Below are 9052 nucleotides of genomic sequence, written 5' to 3'. Positions count from 1 at the left end.
ACTATGTTTTCATAATCGTCTTAGAAATGTCTAATAGTGAAGTTTACCATATGGTAATCGTAACTGTAAATACGTGGAATCACTAATAATCACCATGTTTTCATAATCGCTTTAGAAATGTCTAATAGTGAAAGTTTACCATATGGTAATCGTAACTGTAAATACGTGGAATCACTAATAATCACTATGTTTTCATAATCGCTTTAGAAATGTCTAATAGTGAAAGTTTACCATATGGTAATCGTAACTGTAAATACGTGGAATCACTAATAATCACCATGTTTTCATAATCGCTTTAGAAATGTCTAATAGTGAAAGTTTACCATATGGTAATCGTAACTGTAAATACGTGGAACAATGTATAGTCATCATATTTTTGAACATGTTGAATTATGAAAAGTCATACACGGAAAATCTAATAATTCTACTGATCTGGTAGAGCAAAACTGTTCTACTGAAATGCACCTTTTAAATGTAAAGCCAAATATATAATTTACCTTTTTTCCTGTCATCTATTATCTCCTCGAAATGATGATAAAATCTCGTACCAATTTCTCGTATTATTTGTATAGTTTTTCTTCAAATTAGTAACACTCATGAAGACGTTATCTGACTGGGAATATGATAAGGAGTTCTGAATTAACGGTTTCTCATTGTAAAAGTAATTCAATTAAAGGTTATAAACCTTACTAACACATTCTATCGTCAAGCCAGAAAAACAAGCTAGACGAGAGACTACGTGTGATGTTCAAGTTTCAAAATCAGAATTTAACGTCTTTTGTAACATGTTAGGGAACTACGTATATCTTGGAGGATTATCTTTACTGGAATTATTATATGGCCTTTTTATGTATGAAATAATGATATGCCAATGCTAAACTAAATATGTAGCATTAAAAATTAATTGTGGCTTTATATATTGATACTGTATTTCCAATTCAGCTTGTAAGACTTCATATAAACCCACTTTTTTCTGATTAAATTTGCTACGTTAAACCCACTTTTTTCTCTGTGTAAATTTGCTACGTTATCTTATCTAACAATATTTAACAAATCTTTTTATTTTATTTTAAGAATAGCGATCAAATTCTTGTAAATTGTATTATCTATCAACCCATCATCAGTCTATGTTGAGTAACCTTGACATAAGTTTTTTTTCAAAATCTCGCATCAGTCCACGATGAACACTCTTTGCGGTGACGTAATTACTTCGATTATACAAAACTACGTATGTGCATCCTTGTCCTGTCTCTAGGGTGTGCGTGTGTAAACTCGTCTTAAAGATTCAAATATTTTACATCATGTAAAGCGTAGCTGACCTTCGGGACTCTGTTGCTATGGCTCTTGCTAATTATGTACTGGCGTCATTGTATATTTAACTATTAAGTGAAAAGCAAGTGAGAGATATTTTGAGCAACAGAAGTTCTTTATATATGAAATACAAAAAAAATGGAAGTAGGAAAAAATTACTTCTCGCAAAGAAAACATAAGTGTAAGTTGCAGTTAAATAACGAAAACTTCTATCAACAACCATTCATGTCAACTAAAAAATAATCCTCTAATTCATTGCACTTGTCAATAGGCGAGAAAACCTGAGCTAGATCTCATCAACATTCTGTACACAAGCTTCACTCTGTCTCACTGTTTATCTTGAAATTCAAACAGTTCTTGCATCAGTTACTCGAATGCCAAAATTCTGATGATGCAATACTGTTTTCAGAAGGCCATCACATTGAAAAGATGATGAAATGTTCTTGTTGCAGACTAATTGAACTTTTTTTAAGTACTTAACCTGGAATCATAATGTTGTTTTTTGTTGGGTTTTTTTTTTTCCACTTTTGTATTAGCTTGAAACGAATATTACAAAAGAACAACACTAGTATTGGAGCTTCCTTTAAAAAAAAAGGATGAATGTTTGGTACATGTTTGTGATTTTTTTATGTTATTATTTATATAAAATTAAATTCTACGGGGGGTTATAAATATTACATACCTCAGGGGACGTGGTGTAACTGAGTTAGAACCTGAAGCTCTAGAACGTTTCCACTGTTGCCTAGACGACTGCCTCTACTAGTATTTGGGTTGTCCAACTGGCCAGATAGGAAACGGTACCAGAACTCCAGACCTAGGATTCCAAGATAAATTCTCCGCATCCGATAATTACCGCAAACAATTTAGTATAGATATTTCAACTTCTTTCTTTCTAGACTTCACTAGGCATTTGATTACTCGGTGATTTTCTGGTAGTCAGCTATGCAGTGGACCTTGCTTAACGTTGTTGGATAGGGATAAACGCATGTATCGTACAATCCAGCTAGAAGGCTATGTGAACCAGACAGTAAAGCAGCCGCAGTTTAAAAACCCAGTCAGCGCCACAGGAGGATCCATCTTATCGTCAGCAGGGGGCTTGAGGCTCGATAAGTTTAAAACCTACGGCGATTTGTCATTTTGGGAACAATTCCTGAAAGAATAAGGCCTTCACATAAATGTTTTTCCAACACTTCATAAACCCCTACTTCCTTTAATGGTCGTATATTTCTTTCAAAGCACATTTTAACTAAAGACATTCCTTTACACAGACCGAGGCTAGTTTTAAACTCTTCTTTCTTTGACCTTATTAAGAACTGGTGGTCGAAAGAAATCAAGATCCCCGCCTTGCACGTGAACGCCTCATGTATTATTACCACCCTGGTTTGACCTTATTAAATTTCTTTGCTGTTTACCTTTAATATGAGAAGCAAGATATTCAACCATGTTTCCTTCCTACGATGTTAGTATAAATTGCAGGTGTTTTGTCCAGTTTTCTAACAATCAGCCAGTAAAACATGATACAAAATAAAATGTATATATAAAACAATTTCAAGTAACATTGTAGTGTAATAGTAATCAAAAATGAACATGTTGGTACGTTTTGAAGTTCGGCATTCTTTTTAAATAAGCAGTGATATTTCTGAAAAGTTAAATTATTCCGTTATATTTTGTGGATAGTTTATGAATAGATGTAATTTATAATTATGTTCTAAATTATATTAACCTCTCTTGAACATTAAAGAAAAACTAGAGAAATGTCTGTAAAATTGTTTTATTTTTTAATAACACATGGCTAACATCAAAGGACAATATATTTAAATAAATTTAACCAAAAGTTTTAGAATCACTTAGAGAAACAAAATAATCCTGAAGTTTTTGGGGGTTTCTTTTAAATTTTACTCGGTCTTTCACGTAAACTAGAATAAAATTTTAGTCATAGGAAAAGAATGTCTCAGTAGTGACAGTAGTGGGAGGATCTATAGGAAGGAGGTATAATGACAGTATATAACAATGAGATTATGGAAACAATTGGCGAAACAGTGGTAGACAAAATAGATAACAGCTGACAGTAGTGGGAGGATCTATAGGAAGGAGGTATAATGACAGTATATAACAATGAGATTATGGAAACAATTGGCGAAACAGTGGTAGACAAAATAGATAACAGCTGACAGTAGTGAGAGGATTTAATCCGAGAACTGGAAGAGAATTAAAAGGTGAAAGTGCTTATAACTTTAGGAATAAAAATATGAACATATCTGTAAAGATAGTTCAGAATGGAAGAATACAAGCAGATAAAGAGAGCAATCTCACATATATCTAGGCGAGAGGATCATCATTAGCGAGTTATGTAATTGAATATTTAGTAGAAGGTATGTAAACAGCAAGAGAGAATTGAATCTACCAAACAATTACAAAAAAAAAAGGAAAATACCAGAAACGTATAAAAACAGAAAAAGATCGGAGTGGGTTAGAGTTCTTTTGATAGTGACAAGAGATGATAAATGTGCAAATGAAGAAATTTACAAGAACTGGAGACTTTAAATATATTGCGGAAGGAAATAGCAGAGAACAAACGGGTGAGTGAATGGAAAGGCCAAATTTGGTTTTTCAGATAGTATAAGGAATAAATGAGACTAACATAATGTTTATCAAAATTTAGAAACAATATTGGAAAAAAAATAAAAAGAAGAACATATAAACGTAAAACTAAGAGTTATATGTTCAAAAGCTTATAAGATCTGAGAGAAAAGAGGAAAAATTAGATCTGTAAAATACTTTTGGGAAGAGAAGAACAAATACACGAAAGAGCAAAATTGAAAGGACAAACAGAAGATTAAAAGAAGAATTTTATGAAAATGTTGAAAGGAAAAAACGAAATATTTAAATATGGAAGAAATTGATGAAGGTTTGGATAGAAAAATAAAAATTAGAAACTGAAGCCTAGACGCAAATCGGGGATTGTAAGAATTTTATAAAGCAGAAATAGTAAAGATAACAGAAAACAATATAAAATAAACACAGTATGGGAAAATACAATGCAGAAGAAGAGAAATATTTTCTACTTACAAGGTTCCTGTCCAAAAAGGTTCCAAAAGTTATAGACGAATCATATCTCTGAATGTATCGCATAAAATGTTCAGCTGTAATAATGGCAGAAATGATAAGGAAGTTGCTGAAATTAATTTAGCTAATTTAAGGGAAAAATATTAAACAAGAAATATTTTCACCATAAATGCAATAATAGAAAATGAACACAAGAAGGTTTGTTTCTTTATTTAATTTCGTATATTTGTACTAAGCTACTCAAGGGATATCTTCGCTAGCCGTCCCTAATTTTGAACTGATAGACTAGAGGAAAGTCAACAACCCCCACCGCCAGCCATCAAACTACTCTTGTCTAACCGAATAGTTGGATTTGACCGTCAACCATATAAACCAACGATAACTCCAAATTGCGGAGTTTGATCTTATTTATATTATTTTTTTGCGGTAAGGTCGTAAATACTAGCCCTACACATTCACAGTCTGGCACGTTCAGTCCGATAAAAGAGGAGTCATACAACGATGCTCGTTAAGCTAGATTTTGTATAAGATTATAAAAATGATTTGGAATATTAGTAGTTAGTGAATAAAATAATAAACATTGTGATTAAAAGAAACAGGATTTTTCTGCTTGGAATTCGCAGGTGACTAAAAATACAAATATTGTAACAAATTAACAATGAATTTGTAAAAGTTGGAATAATACATATATATTGTAAGAAATTAACAATGAATTTGTAAAAGTTAAAGATCGCAGTATTTCGAAGTGAAGAAATAAAACGACAAAGGATTGGGCAATGAAACTGGAAGAATGAAAAATTAGTTTGTGAACAAATATGAATATTTAGGATATTAGTTCACTAAATGTGTAAGTACACCAACAGCGTGGAAAGACTCAGTTGGCATTTAATGCATCGTGAAGAATAATAAAGAGAAATGGAATGATTGTTTGTTTTTTTGGCTTCGCGCAAAGCTACACGATGGCTATCTGCGCTAGCCGTCCATAATTTAGCAGTGTAAGAAGACTAGAGGGAAGGCAGCTAGTGATCCCCACCCACCGCCAACTCTTGGGCTACTCTTTTACCAACGAATAGTGGGATGAACCGTACCATTATAATGCCCCCACAGGTGAAAGGGCGAGCACGTTTGGTGTGACGGGGGACTCGAACCCGCGACCCTCAGATTGCGAGTCGAGCATCCTAACAACCTGGGCCACAAATGGAATGAAAAATATAAAGAAGAAAATTCGTCTTTTTTAGCGTGGTCATTTGATCATTAATTCATGAAACAGCTAAAAGGTGGTGGAAAAATTGTTTGTTTTTTGTTTTGTTTTTTGGAATTAAGCACAAAGCTAGACAATGGACTATCTGTGCTCTGCCCACCACGGGTATCGAAACCCGGTTTCTAGCGTTGTAAGTCCGCAGACACACCGCTGTGCCACTGGAGGGTTGGTGGAGAAAAAAAAGAAGAGAAGTTTGAGAAACTGTAGTCAAAATATATGAAGATTATTTTGAAAATTGGCTTACGTTTTGGACTTAACAAAAATTAAAAAATTAATATGACTAAAGATATGTTTGATGGGGATAAAAAAATGAACGAAAAACAACAGGAAGGCGAAATAATAATTAAAGACGAATAGGAGCATTGTAAGAGCTTGAAGCATATGTTGAAAAGCTGATCAAGTAGAAATACGAGAGATACGAATGACGATCGGAGAAGCAATGCTAGAAAAAAATAGAACAAAAAATACAGGAGAATTATAGAGATATTGAGCAATCAACCAACTGCATATCCTATAACCATCTAGAAAAAGTTGGTGCGGCGAAATATTACAGAGAGAGAAGAGAAAAAAATTGTTAAGACATTGACAAAGTTGGGATATAGTAATATCTTTAGAGGGCAGACAGAATAAATGGATAAAATAAGAAGAACAGTAGTCTAGAAGATGTATGAAGAGACCATGGAATATTGTTTACAAAGGAAGAAGAAAAACAAGGATGAATTAAAGACAAGAGAAGGGAAGAATAGGTTTGGAATGTGGTGTAAAGAAAGATCAGCAAAGAAATGTTTAAATGTATCGAAGAGTTTGAAGCAGAAGATGAAGAGAAGTATATATAATTAGTAACATTTGAAAATTTATCTCTTTATTCAAGCTTGATATATATTTGTTGTTATCAGTTGATTCATTTGTGTTTATATATTCGATTATGATTATAAATAATTAAAAATATATATGTACCCTCTTCTGAAGAGCAGTTTCTTAAAGAATAATTCCCTCGGTACATTAGACGTTGGGTAAAATACAAATATCCCATATAAAACAAACAAACTTAAGAAATACACTTATATTATTATTATATCAAGCTTGTTTCTTATCTGCAGTAACCGTGGATAAATAAAAGAGAAATATTACGATTGAATGTTATTTATACAAATCGTTGACATATAAAACTAGCATATTACGGACTCATGTTTGGTAACAGTTTATGTTTTTAATTGTTAATTAGCGCTGGTTAATTATCTGATGAAATATGATTGAATGATAGCTGATAAAAGTTGGTATTTCTGTGGTAACCACTAACAGGTTACGCTTAATCAATCGCACACTATTCATAATTATTGGAATGTGAATAATACTTTTGATTAGGATTTAGCTTGTTCCTGGCTGATAAGTGTTGAAGTGTCAGCTTGTTATAGCCGGTTGTTGTGAATACAGAGGTTGAGTACGTTGTATCAAATTATGATTTTGGAGCATCACCTGTACTTTTCTATCTGACTACCATGTATCTTGAAATTAGCTCTGTAGCGTAGTTTCTACATAAAATAGCTCCGTAGTAGGGCTGTCTTGTTAAAACCACCCTCCCTGCAAGCTTTCCATAATCCATCTAGTGTACGAGAACGTCGGTTTCACAGCGCTACTTAACAGCAGTTGGATCGCAAAGTAATTCATAGACTACTTGACCGGTATATTTTCGAAGGAATAACATAAATGCCTGTTCCATTCTTCAGCTTCTTGAGGTATGCAGCGGTTGCACGGGAGGTAAAAGAAGGTTTGTTTCTTTGTTTAATTTCGGATATTTAGACAAAGCTACTCAAGGGATATCTTCGCTAGACGTCCTTAATTTTGAACTGATAAACTAGAGGAAAGGCAGCTAGTTAACAGCCCCCACCGCCAGCCATCAAACTACTCTTGTTTAACCGAATAGTTGGATTTGACCTTCAACCATATAATTAGTAACAATGTAAAAATGTATTTCTTTATTTAAGCTTGATATATATTTGTTGTTATCAATTGATTCATTTGAGTTTATGATTGTATATAAATAATTTTAAAAAAAATATGTACCCTCTCTGACCGAAGAACACACCAATTTTGCGCGCGATTTGTGAGCTGGGGCATTGTCCTGATGGAAGAACACACCAATTTCGAGCATTCCACTTCTCTTTTCTTAGACTTTTTGATGCAGATTATTGATTAAGGATGCCCAGTAATCTCCTGTAACGGTCTGCCTCCTTTCCAAATATTCAATTAGTAAAACGCCCTTGGCATCCCCACTAAAAAAACTGATGCCATGATCTGCCCAGCAGGGGGTTGTGACTTGAATTTCTTTGGAGTGTATGTGAGATTGGGTGTTTACATTGTAAGTTTTGCGTTTTTATCTCTGGGTTGAAGTGGTGAACCCACGTTTCATCCGTAATTAGGAATCTATTGAAACTTTTGCAGTAAGCGTTGTCTTTCAACAACTCGGATCTGTTTCTTCTCAGGTGACAACATTTATTTATGCCCAAACTGTCACTCAAAATGCTTTCTAAAGTACTCTTACTGATTCTCACTTCCTCTGCTAACTTCCCAATGGTAATTTTTTCTATGATATCAAATCATGAATTTTATCTACAATTTCTGTTGTGGTCGATGTCGAGGGCCAACCGGATCTGGAATCATCTTCACACTTAATTCAAACTTAACATTTATCAAAAAAAATCATACATTCCATTTTTTTTACGAATTTTTCGGTTACCCTCGTACTTATTGCGCGGTATTAGCGTGCTCAAACTGTGAATCTGAGAGTTTAAGATTCGTATCTCGTTGTCGCAAAAACATTTAGACTAGAGTCATTCAACAGTTGGCGGATAGTGTTGTTAATTAGTTTCCTTCCCTCTAATGTACCAATTCAGAATTATGGAAGGATATTTTAGTAGCTTCAGAAGAAAATTCAAATGAGAAACAAAAGATATTAATCGTATGTTTCAAGAATATGATGATCTTTGTCCAGAATTTCTTTTAAACACCTCTGACCGAATGTAAAAATATTAGTTGTATTTATTTTTTACTTGTGTTGTTCTTTATCAACACTGTTTTATAAATTTTGGACATTGGAGCTAAATTCTCGCCTATATGATAAAATCACACTGAAAGAAAAATATTTTCTTTCTCACGACATGCAATGTTTAGTGTGAATTATTCAGTAAAGATCACTATTAGATTACAACATTGATTTGAGATGTGATTGAAGCAATCAAATTTACTGAAATTCGTATAGTATTCGTAAAGGTGAAACAACAGCTCTTGTGCTCGACGTCTTTATTAGAAAATTTCCCAGTAATTAACTAACAGGAAATAATATTATATTTTTAAGATTTATTTTTACTCGTAAACTAATTTTGTTATTGAAAATAAGCAGACGACAGAAATTCA

At 33.2% G+C, this 9052-nt stretch overlaps 1 long non-coding RNA gene across 1 annotated transcript in view; it reads right to left on the bottom strand.

The window, feature by feature from the left end:
• The window catches only part of LOC106476141, a 5992-nt gene extending 3582 nt beyond the window's left edge, over positions 1–2410 (bottom strand). The window contains exon 1 of the long non-coding RNA XR_001291872.2: positions 1994–2410. This is a non-coding gene — a long non-coding RNA (uncharacterized LOC106476141). The remainder of the gene's footprint in view (positions 1–1993) is intronic.
• Positions 2411–9052: the final 6642 nt, after the last annotated feature.

This window comes from Limulus polyphemus, unplaced genomic scaffold (assembly GCF_000517525.1).
Source record: "Limulus polyphemus unplaced genomic scaffold, Limulus_polyphemus-2.1.2 Scaffold9902, whole genome shotgun sequence".
Classification (NCBI taxonomy): domain Eukaryota; kingdom Metazoa; phylum Arthropoda; class Merostomata; order Xiphosura; family Limulidae; genus Limulus; species Limulus polyphemus.
The sequence above is the reverse complement of the archived record's forward strand: the minus strand, read 5'-3'. Positions and strand labels throughout refer to the sequence as shown.